General features: G+C 36.1%; 1 long non-coding RNA gene across 1 annotated transcript in view; it reads right to left on the reverse strand.

Moving 5' to 3' along the window:
• Positions 1 to 4,673: 4,673 nt before the first annotated feature.
• Positions 4,674 to 23,920, reverse strand: part of LOC137481179 (uncharacterized) — a 49,156-nt gene continuing 29,909 nt past the window's right edge. The window contains exon 3 of the long non-coding RNA XR_011003372.1: positions 4,674 to 5,368. This is a non-coding gene — a long non-coding RNA (uncharacterized lncRNA). The remainder of the gene's footprint in view (positions 5,369 to 23,920) is intronic.

Here is a 23,920-nt window from a genome sequence, read left to right on the forward strand (position 1 = left end):
GCTGGCTCAGTATTATGAATTCAGGTGTCACATTGGAAATAATTTGCATTCTTTTTGTTTCAATGGGTGACTACAGTGAACACAGACTCACTGAGTACAAAAGAAAACACAAATTCATGAAACTTGCTCTTCAAGCTACTAATAAATCTATTTAAAAGTGCCTTATGCTGACTCAAAGATTGACAATATGTATTAAAACTCAGTTTTATCATACACCAAAAAAGCCATGAATGTCAAATCTTAAATTCTGTCATGATGCTAGAATTTAAGCTCACTTTATTTCTGATCTGGATGATAAAGATGAGAAATGTTTAAGAAACATCTCACAACACAGAGAAATCACCATCTTTGTTGCTGTAAAACAGCCATGGATATGTCCTTGGGAGAAATATCTCCATCCATTTTCAATCATGTAAACATGTTCAAACCTATGGGAGAAAGACAGGCTGCTTCTCCCACTTCATCTCTTGTACAAAAAGATGCTGCTTTGTCTTTAGAGCTCTGCTGATGCTGCTTTTAGCAAGCCAGTACTCCATTGTTATTATTGTCTTTTCATTTGCCTCTAAGGGCTGAAAGAGTGGTGCAGATGGTAAACAAACATGCTTTATAGTCTTGGAGCTTAGACTAAGAAATTCAGATTTGCTTTTCATTTCTGGACTGCAGCTAAGCACAGAAATTACTCAAAATTATTATCAAGCTGCTCCTAAGTCCTGTGCAACTCCTCTGTAGTTGTACTACCTAGAAGAGATGCCTCCTCTCAGTTTCCAAAGTGACTGAGAAGTGTAAGAAATTCTTTATCTACCAGAGTATTTCATTCTACTTACGTGGTATTGATAGAAGCTGTTCTAATAAATTTATTTTTTAAAACCTGAAGCCTTATATCGTATACACATGATATTCACAGAAGTTGCATGGTCGTTCTGAATTTGCCAGTGCAGTTTACAACTTGAATAAAGATAAGGTAGACATGTCCTGCCATCCTGTAGCTAGCTGTTGTCAGTTCTATCAGAAGCCTAGATCACCCTCAAAGGCAAATAGCTTGAATCTACCAACAGTAATATTCCTAACCAACAGAGATCCAAGCATCAGTGTGTGCACAGAAACATCTTTTGAGAACATGTTTTTCAAAGGATCCTACAAGATACAAAACAGAGCATTAAAATGTGGTTCTGTGGTGGCAGTGAAAGCAGCAAACTAAAACACCTACAATCCTTCAGTTTTACAACTAGATTTACTCAGCCAGCATATAACCCACCCAGCTGCAAATTTGCAGCTCTGAAGGGAGTCCCAGCATAACTCCAAGAAAGGCAGGTGGAACACAAATGCCAGACATGGTACAACAGCAGCTCCTCCAGCCAGGTATCCCACACTTGCAGCTCACCCACAAACATCAGGATCTGGCAGCTTCTACCTAGTCAGACATGCACATCCTAGTGCCTTAATCTATTCCCACTCTATATACATATATAAAAATATAAATAAACACACTGTGTATCTAACTTACACTAAAGATGGAGCAAGAATGTTTGCAAGAGCATGTAGTGACAAGACAAAGAAGAATGGCTACAAATTGAAAGAGAGTATGTTTCTATTTGATATTAGGAAAAAATACTCGGAGGTTGGTAAGGCACTGGCACAGGTTGCCCATAGTAGCTGTGGTTGCTCCCATCCCTGTTCAAAGGCCAGGCTGGACAGGGCTTTGAGCAAGCTGGTGTACTGGAAGGTGTCCCTGTCATGGCAGGGGCTTGGAAAAAGGTGGTGTTCAAGATCCCTTCCAAACCAATCCATTCTGTGATTCTATTTTACACTGCTTTGTGTATATAAAGAAAACACACAATTCCACACCCTAAACTTATCACAACCACATTCCTCTTCCAAACATCTAGAACCTGTTCACCTCACGAGGGTGGCTTTTTTCCTCTGTGTTTCCCCTGAAGTTGAAACTTCAAAGTTTCATTCCTCAAAACCTCCACTGGCTCTTTGGGAAGTGGGGAAGAAGTATGCCCTCAGAATTCCACAGTCACTTGCACAAAACTTCAGGGCTGTCACCCAGTACCACCACACAAATGATGAGGCTGCACAGCATGCCACTTCTTCTGTACAACCAGCAGCTCAACTTCTCTCTACACAGAACTAGAAGGCTGAAATTCATGTCCTGTGAGGTATCTGTGGTTGGTAATACTGTGGAAACTGGATGGAATTTGAGGAGGGCAGGGATCTGCAGAGTTTGGTTTAGGTATCATTAGAATCTCATTGAAAGTCCATGAACAAAACGTAAATTAGCTGGAAGTGTTATCAAGACTGCATTACTGCATTACATTAGTCCAAACTAAATAAAAATTAACTGGGGCGTGTGAAGGATTTTATTCAAGTATTCCTTACCCACACACAGACATACATTAAATAGAAAAACCAAAATATATATTTTTCTTCTGTAACACAACACTAACAAAGTATTTCACAAGCATAATTACATCTTATAAAAAACCCACCCATATAAATTTATTTGTCACTCAGGAAACAGTTTACTCAGTGTCTGGTTTTCTCTCCACCCACTCCTTGAAGTTACTTTCTTTAAAGACAACTTGTGCATATACAATAATGTCTTGCTCACCATTACTTCTGAGGCAAATCTCATCAGATATTCATTTTCACCAGGTAAATTTCTGAACATGTACTTCTTTTATATTATTTAACAGTTATGTAACACAGCACAAGAAGCAGTCATCTGAAGTGAGTTTCTGTATACTTTATGGTGCTGATGTCCATCAAGACTCTGAGCCACTGACCACCACCCTGTGGATGCCACCATCCAGCCACTTTCTTAACCATGATCTTATCTGCTCATCCAATCCATCTTGCTCCAATTTAGAAAGATGTTGTGGGGGACTGTGTCAAAGGCTTTACAGAAGGCCAGTTAAATGGCATCTTCCCTTGCCCCCTGGTGTGGTCACTCCATCATAGAAGGCCACTGAGTTGGTTATTCCCACAGAAGAATTAGCAGCAATGATTTTAGGTACAGCTCACCTCTAATACTAATCTCATGTGCTAAGGATGGACAAATGTAACTTGCAAAAGGTTCTTAATAACAAAACATCACTTCATGATTGATCATGATGCACACCATACTGCAGCATAGGATCATAAGACCAGCACAAGAAAGTCTGTAATAGCAATTTAAGGGCACTGTTCAGGGGCTCAGTGAGTAGAGGGAATAACTAATGAAAAAGGTGGGGAAAAAATATCACAGAAAAAAGGCCACAATTAGGGGTACCTTTTGGAATTAAGAATAAAGGTTCAGGAAGGGGTATGTTTAAAGCACATTTAAAAGTGTTTGAAACTTTTTTTATCCTGCTGAAGTCCCAGTTTTTAATGAGAAACTACAGATTAAAAGGGGGAAGAAAAATTTGAACAATCAGAAGAGTGCTTGAAAATTAGGAACATTTGAGGGGGTTTAGGGAAAAGCATTTAACAGAAATTTCGGTTACAAAGGTTGAAAATAGCTTTCACATTTAATATCACTGTTGAAAAACTGTAATTTCAGCTGGATCTTTCATACAAAACCACACAAAAGAAAAAGGCAATATTGATCTAATAGCTAAAATACATACATCTCCCTAGAAATACAAAGACAATATTTGCTTTAGCTCATTTAATGTGATAAGAAAGTACCATAATGACTTGTAGCAATTATAGAAGAGATACTGCAATTTCAAATTACAGAGAAATAATATGTACTTATTTATCAATTCAACTTCAAATATTGTCCCATTTATTTGCTCCATGAAAAATGCAGTTTAGATATTGTATGTGCATATATTTTTCGTCAGGTATTTCATTTGAAATGTGCCTTGCCTTCATTAGAATACAGCAGAGGCATGAAATGCATAATCTACAATTCTTATAAGGCAAAGGGCACCTCAGAAGGAGATATTTCAATAGCAAATTGAGCTGGAAGAAAATGTGTCAGTTCAATTCACCAAATTGAAGAGATTTCATTTTAACCTACTTATCTCAATGCTCCATGAGAAAGATTTAAGAACGGATACAACAATAAACCCACCAGTAAAAAAAATTAGATTCTCGGATGCTAAGCATTCAAACCCAGCTCTCATGGTATTATTTATCAGCAATTTTAAAAGATCCGAGCTCTTTGAAATTGTTCTCTACTTTAAATCATAACATCTTAAAGAAAACTTATCGTCAGACCTCAAGATCTTGGAGATACTTGATATCAGAGATAAAGATTTACCAGTAAAGCCAGCAGTAATATCTAGTCATGATATCCAGCATTTTTCATGACATCACTTCCAAACTCTCTTTAAGCAGTGTATTGAGAAACTTATTCACTAAACAGGCTACTTCAAAATTCTGTATTTGAATCATACTCAAATCAGATATCATTCTCATTCCCAGAACTGTAGAACAAAGCTTAACCCTACCTAATCTGGCAAATGTATTCAAAACCACAACTAAATGTGTTCATTGACTATAAACAGCACACTGCTCCTCTCAGGCTGGCCAGCACACACAGACCTGGGTTGGGAAGCAATGGATTTTCTTGCTTGGTAGAATGTACAGTTCTGTGAGAGGAAATACTACCAACACTGCCTGAAGAAGGCAATGGAGAAGGGACACAAACCAGGGAACCAGGGAAGTCTTAGAAATATACAAGTACAAATTACAGAAGTTATGGAAACAAAATTTTACAATGTGTAACATAAGGTGGAAAGTGATTCTCAGAAGCTCCTTGGAAAAAGCATATTAGACAGGGATTAGAAGATTAGAGATTTAAAGATGAGAGAGACTGGTACAAAAATATAAAACATCACAACTGTAATACTAATTCTGCCAGTATTATCACATTGCCTTTGTAAAGCTATTTAACTCCCACTTGGAGAAGCCATCTCTACTTTCTGTGGGTTCTCTTCCTGACTCCCAATAGTTTTAAACACCGCCTGAATTTGTGTGAAGCCCACACAATGCACTCAGTATGTTGTTATACTGTCCCAGAGTTTACAGCAATGTTATTTTGTGCATCTCTTGACTGTTGAAAGAAAGTGAAGGAAAAAAAAAACAGTCCCAGGAGACTGAGATTTTAAACACTTGTTTAACACCACTAGTTACACACTATAAAAAACATCCCACAAGGATCATCTCTATTAAAATTCTAGTCACAGCTCACATTAAACCAGCTTATTCTTTTCTATTAAATAAATAAATTACTTGAACTCAGGAACTGTTTGTAAATTCAAATACTATTCCTTTGCAGAAGCTTTTATATTGTTACTACAAGCGTTGGTCTTGACAAAGACTAAATTGCAGTGTTTGGTAGATTTTTCCTCTTTCCATTGGGAACAGCAGAGAGCTAAGGGAAAGGGAGAGACAGCTGTTAGACAAGTCTGAAATTGTGTCAGTCCAGAACTTGTTTTTGTCTTTATTGTCCAAGTTCTGTCTTTTATATTATTAATTATGTGGCTGTATGATCATGTGCTATGGCATTACATTCCAAGAGACCAACCACAGGGCCCGCTGAAGACACCTGTACAGTTTGAGGGTTGCTTTTGAAAACCAGACTTTACTCACCAGTGCTGCCAGGTTATTGAAAATGGCTACAGATTCAACAACAAAAAAAAAAAAAACCCATTCATTCTCACCACAGAAAAAATAGTGACCTTATCAAGTGTTATGAATTATGGAGGAGATATAGTTCCTTCTACAGCTTAAATAATTGTGATACCACCTCTGCACAGATTTGTAAGGGTCTTTCAAGACCAGTGGAGAGCCATGACACAAACATCCATTTATGCAAAGTCTGGTAGATAAATTCTCACCTCCCTAAGCTGAACAGGTTAATACAGTGCATCACCTGCTATGTGCATCATCTCAATTTGTTCTAAAATCAAAAGCTGAAGGACAGACACAAAAATCTCCTGCATAATTCACAAGTCTGGAAGCATAACTATATATTGTCTATCCCTCCATGAAGAACAGATTTAAACACAACAATTCTGTAACATATTGTAAGAAATAGGAAGAACTGAGCTACCTTTTATAAGCTGTATCTCATTTATGAAAATGCAGAATCATATTTTATTACCTGAAAAAAAACTGTAGCTCAAAAAGATGACAGAAAAGAAAGCAAGTCTAGGAATAAAGGAATCACCTGCCAAAGGTGCTACTGTGGTCCATCAACACAATAAATTAGTAAATTATCTTCACTAAAACAACCTCGACAACTTCAGCTCACTAAAAACTAAATATAACATACCAAAAGAGTTAGAGGAAAAAATCCTACTAACTTTGATGAGAATCTTATATTTTCCATAGTATTTTCTGAAGAGAATAGTCTAGTAGTCAGTAGCACTTTATCATGTAACATAGCATTTAGCAATAATGCCAGATAACAGAAAACAGTATAAGAACACTGTAGCACACAAAACTTAAAACAATTCTTTTCTCTTAACAGCTTTTATAGATTTTCACACCTATCAGAGACACAACAGATATACAAAAAGGAGTATAAAGTGAAAAATGGAACACATAAGGACATACCAGTATGTTTTGGGAGAGAGCATGCTTGCTTTTTTAAGATTCAACAATGGAATAAAGATAAAATTTAAATACAGCTTCTTTTTTCAAAAACACTTACAACTGCTATTGCAGTAACACAATGCAAACATGCTGGCTGGCAGCAGGAGACAGGGTTTCCCCAAATCTGCAGTTTTCCCATACCTCATTCAAATGTATGTTCCTAGTTCCACAGAGTTCTTTTGAAAACTGTATTTAAAGTTCCTTGTGAAACACAGCCTTATTATGAAATCCTTCTTCTTCACAAGATATAGAACATCGTGCCACTGAAACATTGAGAATTACAGCCCACAATTCCATTCTGTTTGTAGTACAGGCTTTCTGGCACATTCAATTTTTGTTTTAATTATTTTATTCTGAAGAACAGAATTCTCAGATTTATTACTAAGGTGGACTCCAAAGGCAATATTATTGTAAGGTCTAACAGGTGAATAAACCAATACATTTCTTTAATCCATAAAGCAACAAATTCTTCCTGGAGAAAACAGATCTGAAAGGGTGAAGCAGATTTTAGAGCCTCATTCCAAAAAGGCAGGAAGAAAAATAACTATTTATAAATGTCTGCTCTGGGTCTACAGCATACCACTACCTCAAATAGGTAAGATTATGTTCTAGTCTTGAACAATCAAAGACTTTTTGTACTCTTATACTTAACCTTTTTTCAAAACTTTAAACATTGCATTTTTTGTTTGTTTTCCCTCAGTGACATAGGGGTACAACCTTAAATAGCAGATCAAAAGGGTTAAATTTATATAAATTATAAACAGCAAATATTCCTTGCTCAAATAATAGAATATATTGAGTTTAAAAAGAGAGGAGGGATAATAAACTGGTAACATTTATGTGTTTTTATCACATCCATGTACAATTTAGTATAAATAAGCAAAAGTACCATCAGGAAAAAAAAAACACAGCATAAATTCAATGTTTCATATTTTATGACAACTCAACACTTTATACATCACAAATTCAAAATATACTCTCAGAATCCCAGAAGAGGTAGATATAATATACTTCTACATATGAGCAAAATGGAGCTACTTCTGGATTGAAATACAGCAGCAATTCAGCAGCACACATCAGTTTTTATGACAGGACATTAAAGATTACTGTTATTCATTTCAAATTGCTGTAGATAATTATAGAACTTAATTGCATAGCTGGAAATACTCCAGACATGAAAGGTGCTAATACCTTCCATCTTACAAAAAATGCTGTGCTCTCTAATGATTGTGTTACCCACAAGGTTTTCATACTGTACCTTCCAGCACTATGATAAGGCACAAATTTATAGCCCATTGGAAGAAAAGAACAAGGCACCTTATGACAATATCATTACTGAGTGTGTGGAGAATTTGCTGAAAAGTAATCCAACTAATCAGCTGTAACACCTAAATGTTCATGTGGATAACAGCAGTCCAGAGTACATGGCTGGGTTACAGTGTCTTTCTTCATAAGATAAGTAAATATATCTATTAACTGACCACAAAAAATGCCACCAACATTACAGAATTATAATGCAGTTTCTCTTGTTGGCCTCTGCTTTGGGTTTTTTTTTTTTAACTGAATTAATCCCACAGATTTCCATATCACTCAACATAGTCAGAGAACATCACTAAAATACAATACTGAACAGTATCAAAATAATTGTTTATTCTAATTATGGTAGAAAATTAATCAAAAAATAAGATTATGCCTCAGCTTTTCTCCTGCAATCCTACCTGCGTGGTCCCAGCATAGCTACTTAGCCTATGCTGGAAAGAGTTTTTGCACCCTGTCATGAAGGAAATTTGTATCAAAAGTCTGAACACTGTTATTCAAATAGCAACATGCTGGTATATTACCCAGGCACAGTCTCTCTCTGGTCATGCTTTTGAGATCTATAAGAGCAGCAAATCACTACAGACATAATCTGAAAGTAAATAAAATAAACATTTAAATAAACCCCCCAACACAAACACACAAAATCTGCCAAAAGAAGTAATGCACTGAAACCAAAAAACAACAGCAAAGAACTTCTGAATTTCATATTATTTTGGAATTTAAGTCAGCTGTTTCATGAATAGGAAAAACTAAACTGCATACTTACAGGTAGCCAAGCAGGCAGGAGATATGTTAAATTTAGGCACAGAAGTTCAACTTCCTCAAAAAAACCCAAAAAACAAACAACAAAAAAAAAAAACTACACATGCACAAAATACCCACAAACAAACAAAACCCAGAAAACTTTAAAGCAAACATGTCTGAGGCAGAACAGTGTAGACGACACACACAAAAACAATGCAAGTGATAAGTTACAAACTCAAGCCTCTAAATTAGTAAACAACTGAGTTAATTAATATCCTGCCTCATTCAGTGCAGAAAATGGCAGTTTGTGTAATATCTTCAATATTTTGGTTCATTGGCATTAAACTCAAATGACTCCTACTTCCTTTATCATACACTATTTAAAACACTATCCTGGCAGCAGTTAATTTTTCCATTTAATTTTTCTTTAGCATTCATCAGTATTCTGTCTTATAATTCTGTAAGTGTGGATTAGTATTGAATTCTCAGAATTTTCCCATGAGGCATGGGTTGGAATTTAACATGAGACTATTCTTTGATTTCTCATTTCATTCATTATAACTTTTCAAAGACAAAACCCTTTCTAACTACCCAGCCCCGATTCATCACCGAAGGAGACGTCCTGAGAGTGTGGCACAGGTCTGGGTGAAACAAGAGTGGGATGTGGGATTCCAGCAGTTCCAGTGCAGTATCACTCCAACACCCAGATGGGCTTGTCAGCAAAGGTGCAATTGTGAAACCAGCGAACAGCACTAGCAAACCATCACAGCAGAGAGCCACATCACACCTCAGAGGATTTCAGACTTGCACTATTTTTCTGCTACCAACCATACCAAAACTCTTGCTTATTCCCCAGTTCTTCCCATGTTTTTCCTTGTGGTTGTGACTACAGGTTGAGTCTTCTCTATTCTAAGTATCCAGTCCCAACAGGCAGGACTGATAACACCAGTTGCAGACTGTTCCAATAAAAGAAGTTGTCTATCTGGCCAACAGAAATGGAATCAACTTGAACAGGTAGAAACTTGTTTTTTCAAGAAATAAAACATACAATCAAATATCACATACATTTCTACATGCCAGTTGAACTCACTGAATAGTAATGGTGAGCTCCAAAAAGCCAAGGTAGAGAAAACCAGCTCTGGTATTGAGTCTGCCACTCTTTAATACTGAAATAAGTGGTCAATATCTTAACTTCACTGACATCAGTAGAAAAGCTCCTATTGACCTATGCAGAGCATGGATTTTACCCAATGAGTCAAATAGTGCATTAAGTCTCATTTGTCTCGAAGAACTTCACTGAAAGGATTATCAAAAACAATTAAAGCAGCCTGGCAACAGGCACGTTAAAGATCAAGTGTGGATGTAGCGGACATGTCTGCAAAGCCAGATAAAGCCTAGTATTGTAGGAACCAAAACCAGCACAATTGAGCAAGTGTATCACAGAGATAAGAGCATAATTTGAGTATCAATACTTTCAGGGAAGAAGCAAATAACAAAATACCAAAGGTCTCAAGAAACAGCTTTGTGAATCCTTACACAGGTTTTAAAAAAAAATAAAAAAAGGAAAAAAAGGCTTTTGGTGCACACAGACAAGATCAGTTATGGTGAGAAAGCAGAAATTAAATTGTGACATCATCTTCAACATCTGAACACTGCTCTGGATAATATTTCAGAAAACTAATCCATACTATGCTTTTTAGTGTAGAAAACATTGAATTCTCAAATTGAAACATGCTAATTTTTTTTTTTTTTAATGACAGTGTGTCAATTATTTCTATCAAAGCATACACTTTTGTCATTGTTTCTCAACATATAACTAGCTGGGTGCTGGCACAAAAAGGAGATAATAAGCCAACCAAACTTAAAGTTTGCAATTCATTCAAATCAATGTACTGCACCAGTTCCTCAGGCTTGTCCCCGGAAAAAAATTAAATGTGGTTCATTTTGGTTTGGGTGGTTTGTTCTGTGGGTTTTCTGGGCTTTTCAAAAGACATTATTCACCTCTTACATCTTGAAACCAGTATAATGAACTGTCCCCCATTTAAAAATTTTTAGGTATGTTACATATACTATTGTGAGTTATCTGTGAAGAATCAAAATATTAATTGCCTCAATGGATTGCAGTTTCTTCCTTAAGTACTCCTATTCCTATTTGTCTATGAGCATGCTCAAATGAAGACATTATACTGCCGTTGGATAAGGAAAAGCTGCAACTATATCATTTACCTACAGCAATTTATTCAAGGTTTCATCACCATGCTGCTTTGAAGATGAAAATGAAGGCGTTTATGTTTAATGAAGACCATCTGAAGTGTCTCCACTGCAGCTGCAGGCTCTGTAGAATCTGTCGTGCAGGAGGCAATATGCTGCATTGTAATGCAGATTTTCTTAAGAGTGCATCTGCAGCAACAAGATCATTTCCCATGGTCTTCACTGTATTTCTTCTATTATTCATAGAACACAATGTAAATGAAGCTATAAATTTTACCACATACTAAATGTAGAAAGCAGATAATGGCAATTGTGAATTATGAATGAATCACTGTTATTGTGATTCCTCAAGGATTCTGATGTAGATGATTACATGCATGCAGAGACACTGTAGCTAAACTTCTTTATATTGATCTTGAAAAATGATTCTAAGAATATTATCATTAATATACAGAATTCATAGATTTGTTTTTCATGACAATGCCAAATACAACTAACTGTCAAAGGCAATTACATATCAATGCTACCTAGGGGCAGGCAAACATACTTGTATTTGGAATTACTGAATTGGGGAGAGAAAGATAATAGCTTGCAAAAATGTGTTTCCCAGCTACCCACATGTGTTCTTTCACATTTAAATAAGCCACAGGCAAACCTTGTGGAGTATTCTGTAGTGAGCACATTCAAATGCCAAGTAATAAGCAGTGAGATAGAGGCTTGTCTTTTTTTTTTTTTTTTTTTTTTTTTTTTGGGGTGGCTGAAAATTAAATAGTTTCTTTAAATGAAAGAAGTATTCTTCTACAAGTTGTACAATCCAAAAAACTCTACAAGTATGAGCCTGTCTTTTCCAGTTTTATCATGATGGCAAGAGGCAGATTATTACTCTCTTACCCATTAAAAATAATTCTTAGTGATACTTTGTATTTTAACGTCAGGAAGTGTTCTTGTTTGATAATGTTTATAAATTAGTAAAATTATTCACTAGAATTGGTCCAGCTATAATTAACATCAGTAAAACACTTACTAAACCCTACAAGATATAAAGAGTAGGAAATGTATATTAAACTTAATTGGATACAGAAATTCTCACCCACTCTGAAACCTCTGGAAGTTTGTTGATTCCTCATAACCACCTTTGGTTTGTTTGCAGCTACAGGGTAATCAAGTGGCTCTGTCACCCCTTTAAGCAGACTTGTTGACTTAAATTCTCACCCAAGAAAAGGATAATTAAGACATTTCCAATATGCATCTCAGATGTTCCTGAGTTCATTATTTGGGAATCATAGGCAGGGCCCCCGAGTCCTTGTCCATTTTTTCCACATTAGAATCTGCAGCAAGAGAGTCAACTTTGAAGCAGTGAAAGTGAGGGATAATAATGGAATTTGCACACCCCCTTTATATTCAATGCAGCCTCTTTAAGTTGGCACCAAGGCATTTGGTGTCAGCATGAAAAAAAAAAAGACTTTGACAGAGCCTTCTCTCCAATGGAAAAAAAAATATGAAATAATGAGGGTTCTTAATGCAAGTTCATTTCAAATGCCAGAAAAAAATCCACCATAAAAACAGAATAAACAACTAATGACACTCAATTATTTCTAACCAACTTGAAAATAATTTAATGGACAAGACAGAAAAACTTGAAATGAACCAGTGAAAGTCTCAGGATATATTTTTGGCTCATTTTGTAGTTCCATAGAGGACAGCATCAGCCTACCATAATTAGGACTTTGAGGGTACAAGCTGATTTTTACACTTTCTGTGATTTCTAAGCTGTATTATTCATTCACTAGAACACCATGCAACTCATGCACTTATATTCCTGTAGCAATTCTGTTCCACTTTACACCAACACAGATGAACTTTCTTTTATTCACTGCTATCCTGATCATATTAATTATCTCAATAAATTTTAAAAAGAAAAAAAAAAAAACAACCACAACAAAAAACCCAACCAAAAACCTACATTAACACACAATATCACAAGTTATTACAAATGTCTGAAAAATATTTTTAAAAGGCAGAATTTCAGAATGATTTGTTATAGGATACCTGTTGTGGTATGAACAACTTCAGAAAAAAAGGTAGCTTATGGTAGCTTAAAGGTAGCTTGTTGTGTACCATTAAGCTGAAAAGTAAAAGTGATTAAGTAGTTTTGAGAGCCTTATATATAACAATATAGAACCACTAGTTACTACACTGCAGCAGGATCTCACTCAAACATATCATAAAATTCACTGAGCCAGATGCAAGATGTGGAGTCCACAGCTTTCACTGTAATATTTTTTGGAAAAAAAAACCCAAAACACAAAGCAACTAAAAATACCCCAACAATAAAACAACCTAAAACACGAAGTTTCAGAGGCATCAGCCCTAAACTGCCCTGTTGCCCACACATGAAGTCTTAGTACAGCATGTAAGCTACAGATGTAAATTTATGCAAAATAATCCACATTATGTTCATGATATGCTTTAAATTGCTGTGCAAAAACTGCACAATTAAGCTCCAACACAATGGCAATTTAAATATTATTTTAATTTCACAGGTGGAAAAACTGAGTGGTTAGTGAAGCTACTGATTCAAGATATTCTTTGGAGGGACCAACTGTGACATCAGATATTGAGGGCTAATCATCAGGGTACCAGAACAGAAGAATACACTCAGAGAATTACAAGTTGACACCTTCAAATGTAGTAGTTGGGCCATAAAGCCAATCCCTCCCCAGAGAATTCACAAGTCTGCTCAGGCCTGTGGACAAGTACCCAAGTGTGTCAACGATTTAAAGAACCTGGCTGTCCCTGTCGGCACACCTGCACCTTCTGCAGACCTCAGCCCCTATCCCTCTAACAGGGCTTCTTACAGGTGTGTCTGCAGGTGCCACCTCACCTGGCACAGCTCACACACAGCCCTGGGCACACACAGAGGGTGGCACTGCCAGCACCACAGGCTCAGACTGCAGGCTTGTCTTCACGAGCTTCACCCTGCACTGGAAGTCGTCTCCTAACAAATGTGGCCAGCTTTATACCTCTTCTGCATGAGAATCCAACAATCTGCACAGATGGAAAAGCTAGTACACTAGAGAAACTTAAATGATGGTTTCCAAACCTCTTGAACAGCATTTAATTGATTGGAGGGGAACTTCTTAGACAGTAAAATAACAAGTCTACATTATTCCCTCCCCATGACATTCATTACAGTTATAGAGGAAATTACCACATAGAGCAGGGATTATGTATCACTGCACAAACATTTTCTTTGATCTGGTGTAGATGTACAGACATTAACTTTCACAAGAAACATTTAAATAAAAAGTTTGTTTACTTGTAAGGGCTCTTCTGAAGTTAAATTGGGATGAATGGCCAACTAAAGTTCAGAAACATCAGATGTAATTAAAAACATTTCCAAGTAGTTCTGTACATGGTTGAGTTACTCTCAGTATATGAAGTTTGTTATGCAGAATAAGGAGAAGCTCATTTTCTTTTTAAAGAGGACACTGGATTTCTTGTGTCTTTGTCAAAGAGAGGTTTTGTTAATTCATACTTCTCAAGCTGACTGTTCTAATAACACGGTTGGTTTTGGTTTCCATTCTCTTAAGACAGGATTTAGAGAAAGGTTTAATTACATTTGAAAAAAGAACCTGACATATTTATGAAATCAACTACTATGTTATTACAAAAAAAAATAGCATCCTAGGACCAAGCAGTGAACTTAATTTTGATTCTCAAGTGGCAGTCAACTCAACCAGATACACCAAATCCAGACACTGTTCAGGCTCTGGCAAAAGTCTTGTTTTCTCCCAGTTCAGTTACTCAGGCTGTTGCTCCATGCACCTGATCAACAGCAAGCTTCAAAACATCAAGCAGGTTTCAATTTAAGATTCACAGGAGGCTAGAAATGTCTGCAGATTTAAAACAAACCACCCACTAGCCAATATTCAGCCTAGTACTTGGCAGGGTACACAGAAGCATCTGAAATATAATCTTTGAAAGAGTTTGATTTAACCTTCCCTTTAAGTGTATCAATTAACATTCACTCAGACAGATAACATGCATTTGACTTTTTTTTAAAGAAATCACATCAGCAATATGTCTAAGTCTAACAATATTTTGTACCACTCTTTCAGAAGTTTTTCATGTAAACTCTAATTTATGAAGATAAAGTTGCATAGAACTGCACCAGGGGTATTTGGATCTGAAGTGCTACTGCAAAAAAACATTCCCTGATGACATCAAGATTGATGATGCTTGCGCAACAATAGTGTCAGTCAGATAAATTGAATGCCAAAAAGTTAAATCCAAAAAACACACATCTCTCATCCATTAAATCAACACAAGGACATTACATGAAGTTCTGAACACCCAGTAATGTTAATTTTTTCTTGTATTATCTATAAGAGCTCAGCTTCCAAAGAAGATTGAAGTAATTATTTGATTATTCCAAACTTCAGAATGTTTGAATATCTCTCCTGAGGAAACTCATGGCAAACATAATGCTCTCCAGAAGTCCACCTATTTATTGAGCATCTCCAATGGCTTTTGAGGACCCCTAATGATAACTCAAAGATGAAACAACACACCAGTGACTACAGTAGGAGTATGAGCTCAGCTCCTGATTAAACATCTTTTTCATCTGTTCATCTTAGAAGAGTGAAATTAAAGAAGATAGCACATTCCTCTCTAATGGGGCTTCAAATCTAGGCCTCTGCTTCAGCAATAATCTGTATTTTATGAACCCAATTATGTCTTTACAAATAGTGAGTCTCCAGTGAAGATTAAGAGCTTTGTTTTGCTGAAGCAGATACCTATTTCCATAAACATATAAGCCTTAAAAGCAGATTTATTTTCACTAGGATAAAAAAAAAGAAAAAAAAATTGCCAAACCCAGAATGGCAAATACTCAGTACTATATTACAAATCTACTGCTACCAGAACTTCATTTTACAGTTCTGTTAAAGTTAAGTTACCCCACACACTGCTGTAAAGATGCTGGTCACTGCCATTTTCACAGTGTATTTCTTTATTCTAATATTTTTCTCCATTTGTCCATAGAAATACATTTTACAGAACATATTGGCAGTATTTTAAAATGTGATTTATGGTACTACTTAGGCACTTATCACTTGCTATTTGGTCTTCCAGCTACATTACTATTCTGGGCTACAAAACACCAAATACCTAGGCAAAGCAAACATTTCGTAATTTATGTTTGTACATTATTTTTCAGACAGAAGGTGGCATTTTTTCCTGGCCTGTTTATTAACTGAAAAACTAAATAAAGCTCCTAATGATTTAGATGTCAAAATTCATTGTTATTCATCAGCATGATAAAGCCTAAGGCCTTGATATTGAAAAAAATACAGCCACCTCCTTAAACTTAAACAAGAAAGTAGCCTCAGTTTTCTTGGAAGACTTAAACCTAGGATGCAACAGACTTCATAGAACTGTAAGCTAATTTTGCTCTTTTTTCCCCTCATTCATAATGAAAAGTGATAGCTATTACTACATGACCTAGTACAGCCAGAAAAATCTGACATGTTTTTGGAAACAATCCTTCCCTAGACTCTAGCAAGAGCTCTGTACTCCAAAAAGCAGTTTTGCTTTTCCTACCTATAATATAATTAACAATGTTCTCTCTATTTTCAAGGTTTTACTCATTTTTATGTCTAGGCCATTACAGTTGAAACAAGACAAACATTCCTTTTCTATAGCATAATCAAGCAGATGAATTCCATGGATTCCAGTGATGCTAACCAGGCAAAATGACAAGCAGACTGCACCCTCCCAGTACAACTATTCTAAAATACAAGCAGAAGACAGCTGTTTGAAAATTATTATTACACATACAAAGCTCTGAAGTCAATATTAGAAAGCTTTCCAATTGCATAATAAAGGTTTTTCAAATCCTTCCAAGCCTACTGACATCTAGAAAAAGGAAGACACCAATCCACCATACCAAGATTCACTGTGTACACTGGAAGTACCTTCTATTCCATCCCACATTACACAGAACCCTCTGGAAGCACAGCATAGGATCTGCTCTGTCAAACACTGCACCTGAAGAGACAAATAGGTAAAAAGAAAGTGGAAGGTGCCCAACAAGGAGCTGTACACTGGAACTGGAATTTGCATGAAATTATGGGAGTTAATTCTTGTAACTGAGTACTGTAGTCTGCCATCTCTTCAGACAAACATCAATGACACAGAAGACAATTTTGAGCTGTACTGGCAAGAAAATCAGTTTGGCTTACAGGAAAAAAAAAAAAAAAAAAAAAAAACCAAAAAAAAACAAAAACACCAAATCACAAATCTCTCTCGACTACTTTTTTTATTTGTCATATATGCATGAAGTTCTATAAGCAAATACATTTCAACAATTGTTTGAGGTTGCTGAGTTACAACACATGAAACTAGCACATTTTTAAACAATTTACTACTTAAAGCAAGGAAATTAATAAGTTAGGGACATCAAGCATTAACTGTCACCATCACTCTAGTCAGTGTAAATGTACATGTAAAAAAAAAATTCAAGAATACATAAATCAGAGTTTAAAAGGTTGTCTTTGTCTAAGAAAATACTACTTTTCACATAAATAGCAAATCAACATATGCAGATCACCCAGCAACAAACAGTCATCAGGGTCATGAGCCAGTACTGACTTAGTTTTAGTAACTTTCAATTGACAGAGTATGTAGAAGGGGGAAGAACTTACTGAAATCTGCTGTCAATTCAGCGCATCATCTGCTTTGTACCAGCAGTCACCAGCCCCACAGTAATTCAGTAGTCCTTAACCCTTCCTTCTGGGCATAGGATGAGATGACAACAACTTTTAAGTATTTTATATTGCAATACTTTTTCATCAAACACAAGTTGAGTTCTCAAATACTGACCAAAATGTTTGGAGAAAAAGTAAGAAGACAACTAAAAATAAATATTTAAGTAAAGAAGCAAAATGAAATTACATAGATAAAACTTTGATAAAGTAGCTTGTAACAGAAGCCAGTTCCTAAGATCCTTATTTTCTCTCTCCCCGTTATAAGTGTTCAAAAGTTCTCTATTTTGAAGCCAAATAAGTCTCCAGTGCAACACTAACCCAGAGATCGAATACAAAAATTGGAAGGGCAAAAGACTAAGTATACAGAACATTTTCTTTTAAATTTTATTTAAAGTAGTTCCATGTCGATAATGTTATCAAGAGGGACATTTCAAAAACCACAAATATTCTCTTTAGAGCTCTGAATTGAAGCAGAAGGATAATATAACTGTGTTATTCTTTCACATTGATAGACAGGAGATGGAGCAAACTGGAATTGCTGAGAAACCATCAACTGTTGAAAGAGTTTGTTTGTAACAATCCAGTATTTGCAGCCCTCAGTTTTGGAGGAAAAGCCTGTGAATGAAATATCTTCTCATGAACCCTCTCTGTCTTCTATGCGATACTTTAATGAGCCTTGCTCCTCTGCCTTCAGCAGAAGCAGCTGAACAATGGGAAGCCTGTGCAGAGCCATTGCCTCACATGTTGTAGGTCTCCTAATGAGTTAATAACATTTAGGTCACATCCTTCACAAGCAGCATGAAAACACCAAAACTCACACATTGCTCTTCAGTGGTGCTCCAGTTCTTTGTCTCTTTACCCAGCTGTAACATCCACATCAGCTTCTTGCCTCATGACTGGTATTCCCTATTAGACCACACTAATTCCTGACTCCAGCTCTATCACTGGCTTTCCCAGAAATCATCCTGTTGTGTTCTTAGGACTACCACAGGGTACAGAACATGAATATGATGTGGAAACGCTACAGAATACATACACACACAAAAAACCAACTTATGTGCCTTTTCCATGTTACACATACATGATATAGCAGGAAGGCTGAAGATGCTTTAGCTTGGCAATATTTGCAGGACAGCTAGAAAACTTGAAAGCACTTGACATCTTGTTAAAAACTTAGAATCATAGCTTTAGAAACAAAAAACTTATTTTACAAGGCTTACAACTTCCCCTGTCCTGTGGGATACTATACAAAATTATACAAAGTAGCCACAAGTCTATGCTATCACACCATCCAATGTGTTCTCTGCAGAAAAACTTTTTTTTTCCACTTTTCCTACTTCTGCTGGTCTTAAATCAAGTGTCAAGAAAGATATTAGAATATCTGGCTCAAAATACCTTTTTTGTGATGTTACTCATTGGTGAAAATTACTCAGCTGGGAAGATTAGAAAAACCCTTCATTTCCATTTCCTGGTCTTCCTATCCTTGAGAAACATAGGCTAAGAAATAGCTATGGAGAGCTCCCTGTTAAAAGGCTAGCAGTGATAATGCACATTAATTTTCACCACTGTCTCATGAGTATCTTCATGCTGGGAAGGGAATCATTGCTTACATACTGATGAGAGCAGCAGAAAGATACTTCCCTGTAGTTTCACATAGGCTGTATGCAAGAATGGGACTGCAGGGTTCTCAAACTCTCACCTGAAGTTTCTGTACAAAAAGGGACACATTTATAACCCCCTACTGTTTTACAAAGAAGAAGATAATCTGTTCTCCATGCTCGTCATGAACAAGACTAGTAATGGGTTTAAATTACAATGAGAAAGATTCAGCTTAAACACAAACAAAACCCCTCCTATTAACAGAGACTGGAAGACATTGCCTGGGGAGAGAGACTGCAGAGTTTCTTTCATTTCAAAACTTGAACGGAAGCTTAGACAAACAGCTGTTCTAAATCTTGAGTTTGCTGAGTTTGAACTGCCCAGCACATTAAGCATGGCAAGGTTCCACATAAGTTCTCCAAGCCAATGAGCTCACCAACAATTCACACGCACAACGTTGTTCAACATACATTAAGGGCTACTTAGCAGTAGGTACAACATCAAAACCCACATTTTATTTTACTCTCAACCCTAAGAAGTCAGAAATACATTAAAATAGTGCTGTGGGTTTGATTAAAACCTGGTAGTAAAGTAATCCATCATTGCTTCCTTTAATTTCCAAAACTCTGCCTACAAATTCACTATCTGTAACTATGCCTATAAACTCCATAAATGGAGGCATATTTTGGTCTCATTTGACAAAACCTGAGTTTGACCTATGATGATACCAAAATTGTTATGATCTCACCATATATTTACTAATGAACACATTGGGCAAGAGACAACATCAGCTCACAAACTTTATTTTAAGGAAAAAACAAACAGATTCAGATTTCCTTTTTTACATATGCTTCTGAACTCCAATTTTCTACTTCATGCTCTGTTGCTGAGCACAGTAATTATTTAGACAAACACACAGAGCACAAGAGGAATTTGGAAAAAGCATTAAGTAAATTGTTGGGTGGAATTTTGAATTCTTAATAAAGTAATACTGGAGTTCCTTTTGTATTAGAAAGATACAATATCAATTCATTTAAAAGTCACGTTTCCCAGCTATTCATACAACATCTGAAAGTCCAGTTCACCAACATCTTTTTTAAAGTTTTAACATCAAAACTAGACACCAGCATTACTATTTTGATTTCAGTAATCCCATCTAGAAGGGAATATAAGCTAGATACTTTTCCATACCTTTGCTTACACATTGAAGAACATCTTTACTTCCTTCAGGGTTGGTTTCATTTGAAAAGATGCTTAGGGTCATCTCCCAGCATTGTGTGTTTGGTCCTCAGCAAGCAGTAAGGGAACTGAGTTTACTAATAAAGCTCACGATCTTTCTTATCTTTCACATTTCTACTTACCACAAAAGTAGCAGCCAAAAGGAAGAATAAAAAGCATTTTGTTTTTAAACATGTGGGTCTCTTTCTGACTTCCACTGAGGTTCTTGTGCTGCCCTGGGACAATATCTAAAACCCCTACAGGCCTTGAGACTTACTTGACACATCCCTTGTAAAAAATGTTTAATTCCACTTCAGCTCATTCTTTGATTACTCAGACATACACCCACATGCCCAACTAGCTGAACATGTCTTAAGAGCCTAGCCTAGAACTTAAGCTTCTGAATTTATGTTCCCATTCCATTCTAGCAGTAAGAACACAGGAAGAGCAGTGAAGTCAGTAATGTGCATCAGCTGCTTGAGGCAACCCATTGTAAATGTGAAACCAGGCAGAGGTGCAGCTCTGCAGGACAGTTAAAAGTGAGCATGGCCAGCTGGGAAAAGGGTTACCTTGTTTACCATAAAAACTGCATGCACTATCTATAAACAGAAGTTGGGCACACTTCAAAGTACAGCTACTTGGCTTCATCCTTTTTATTGTGGAATTTAGGAAGGTGGAAGGATTAGTCAAGAAAGTCTGCAAAAGCACTCTCATTGTTAGAACCAACCTTTCATGACTGATTTCCCAGACACATGAATGCATTCCAGCCCCTTCCATTGAAACTATATTTTGTTATTAATGTCAAATAGACAAAATTCCATTCAATAAACAACATAGGCACCAACCATTCAAACAAATTATTACAGTTAACCACCACATTGCATCCTTTTGGAAAAATTGTTGTCATTCTCAGTAAGTAAAGCACAAGTGTTGTAAGATTATTTCCATCTTAGATGTTACACCATATTTGAAATGGCCTTTTTCCTAAAATGGGTTTTTTTCCCCAGCTATACTCTAGATGCATCTCTCATTCTGCATTTAAACAGGGTTTCAGGTGAATTAAAAAGGACAGATATGGCAGCCCTAAAGTAATATATGAAAGTCTTATTGTATTAGTCATTTTTCCTGTCATTTTGTATTAGTGTCATATTAGTCTAATGCAATACTAACATGATACTGAAATGTTAGCATATCACAGATTACTCAGTGTGTCAAGCTTGAGTCTGATCATATTACTTTACTGTGTGTATTTCAGTGATGAAAGTCTTCCTTTCCATGCCCTAAAATCGAGCAGGACTAACAGAAAACACAAACACAGGCTGTACAAGAGGCTAGGACTTGCATAACAGATATTAACACCTCTTGTGCCAAAGGAAAGACCCAATCTGTAACAGATCAGATAATATTGATTGAGTCTAGGATTCTGTTAACACAAGTAACAGTTCTTTTTCACTTTAAGATGATTTGTATTCTCTTCACACAAACTGAAGAACTCTAATGAAAACAGGAGCACTTCCAAGGGTTCCTGTGGTAGGAAATATCCCGTTTGAATACTTTTTGCACAACCAAGAATGTTTAAAATTAGGTAATAAAAAATCTGCATGTTTTCTTTGATTGCATTTTTTCCAGTGGCCTATCATCAAACAGGAAATCAATCACATAACTGAGAACTGTGGCTGGGTCAGGTCTACAAAAAACAGCAGAAATGCAGAGTAAATCTGACCTGGGCAGTAATCATACTGGGGAAATAGGATGTTAACAAAAACAGAAGAAAAAGCCCATCCAATCCATCTCTATTACGTTCTCTTTGGTGATAATTTGTTTGTTGAACCACTAATTGAATGTTTCTAATCTGGCTGAATACCACAGCCATTACAGAGTGTTCTATTTCCCCTTCAGATGAAGGGGTGCAATCTGTTTCTGTTTCAGTGGTCCCTGTGATTCTAGAATTTAAGTAACGACAGCATTTTAAAGAAATATTTAAGTAAGTAAAACACTTAAATAAAGGGTTTAATGGAAACAAACACAGAACCCAAGAAAATAGACCAAAGTCCCATTTTAAAGGCCTTTGGAAATTCAATTTCACAGAAGTCTACAGAAGAACAAGAAACTTTCAGAATTTGAAGTGGTCCTATGTGAAAACAAACATTGCTAAAAATTAAGAAACAGTTTGGCCAAAATAAAGTCCACTTATTTAGGAATCAACTACCTGGATTACTGCAGTTAACTAAGGAAGCTTTCAGGGAAAAGAAAATAATTATTTTCATAGTCTTTGCCTAGTGATTACCCTGCACTGCTTTTGCAATAATTACTATGGATTTAATTTCATTCAGTGAGGTTACACAGCTTCCCTGTCTCATTAAGTTTCTTCTTAATTTTCTTTTACATGTCATCAGTAACTACCACATGATGACAATTAGTGCTGTAGAACAGTGGACTAGGTGACCAGTAAGAGCTATCATGTGAGGTTTATACAACATATACCCTAACAAGAGGCACAAGAGCAAGGGTTATTTCTAGTTTGTTCATGAATAAGTGGGAAATGATGGATAGAAAAACATTAAGTAATAACAATAACAAACAGCAGAGCCATAATAACCTATAAATAAAGAATTCTGCTGCAGTATTTAACTACACATTGCAGTTGAATTTTTTTCTGTATTTTAGAGGTTAAGTGTGCATATTACACTTACCTCTGTTCAACTATAATGGAATGGTATAAAAATTGCTCTTCACAGTACAATAGAGAGATAGAGGCATGGGCCAACTTACTGCTTTAATACCATAATTTCTACTTCACATGCATAAACATGCAGTTATTTCTATATAAACAATAATGAGCCCCTCACACATCACTTCTCAGCTACCCCAAAAACAGACAGGCTTTTGTACAAAAATATATTGTTCACAAATATCAAGTACAACACAACATGAAATTGCTGCTTATTGATTCAATGTTTTTTAAGATTATTTTAGGCTCCCTGTTTACTGCAAGAACTGATAAACTTTCATCCTAATTTTACTGGTTTTAAGTCAAGACTCAAAAAATCAGATTTTACATAAACAAGCACCACAGAAAGCTAGACTACTTGTTTAATGCATTTCAATGTACTGAAAATACTGTAAGCATGTGATTTGATGAACAGAGTTTTATTGAATTTGGTTAAATATTTAAGGCTTTTTAGAGTCCTATATAAATTGAATAAACACACACTTGATCAAAGTGCCATCTGCTGGGTATTCCTGGGATTTAAGTTGTGTGGTTAAACACACACACACTACAATGTCTGAAAATATCGTAATAAGAACTATGAGAAATTTTTACATTTTAATTCTTTTTTTTGTTTTGTTTTGTTTGGTTGGAAATAACCAATTGCTCTCTTCCCAGCAGAAATCCTGTCTGGAGTAGCCATGTTACAAACATCCTGTAACCTTGCCCAGCACAATCCATCCTCCTCACACCC

This window comes from Anomalospiza imberbis, chromosome 12 (genome assembly GCF_031753505.1).
Source record: "Anomalospiza imberbis isolate Cuckoo-Finch-1a 21T00152 chromosome 12, ASM3175350v1, whole genome shotgun sequence".
Taxonomy (NCBI): domain Eukaryota; kingdom Metazoa; phylum Chordata; class Aves; order Passeriformes; family Viduidae; genus Anomalospiza; species Anomalospiza imberbis.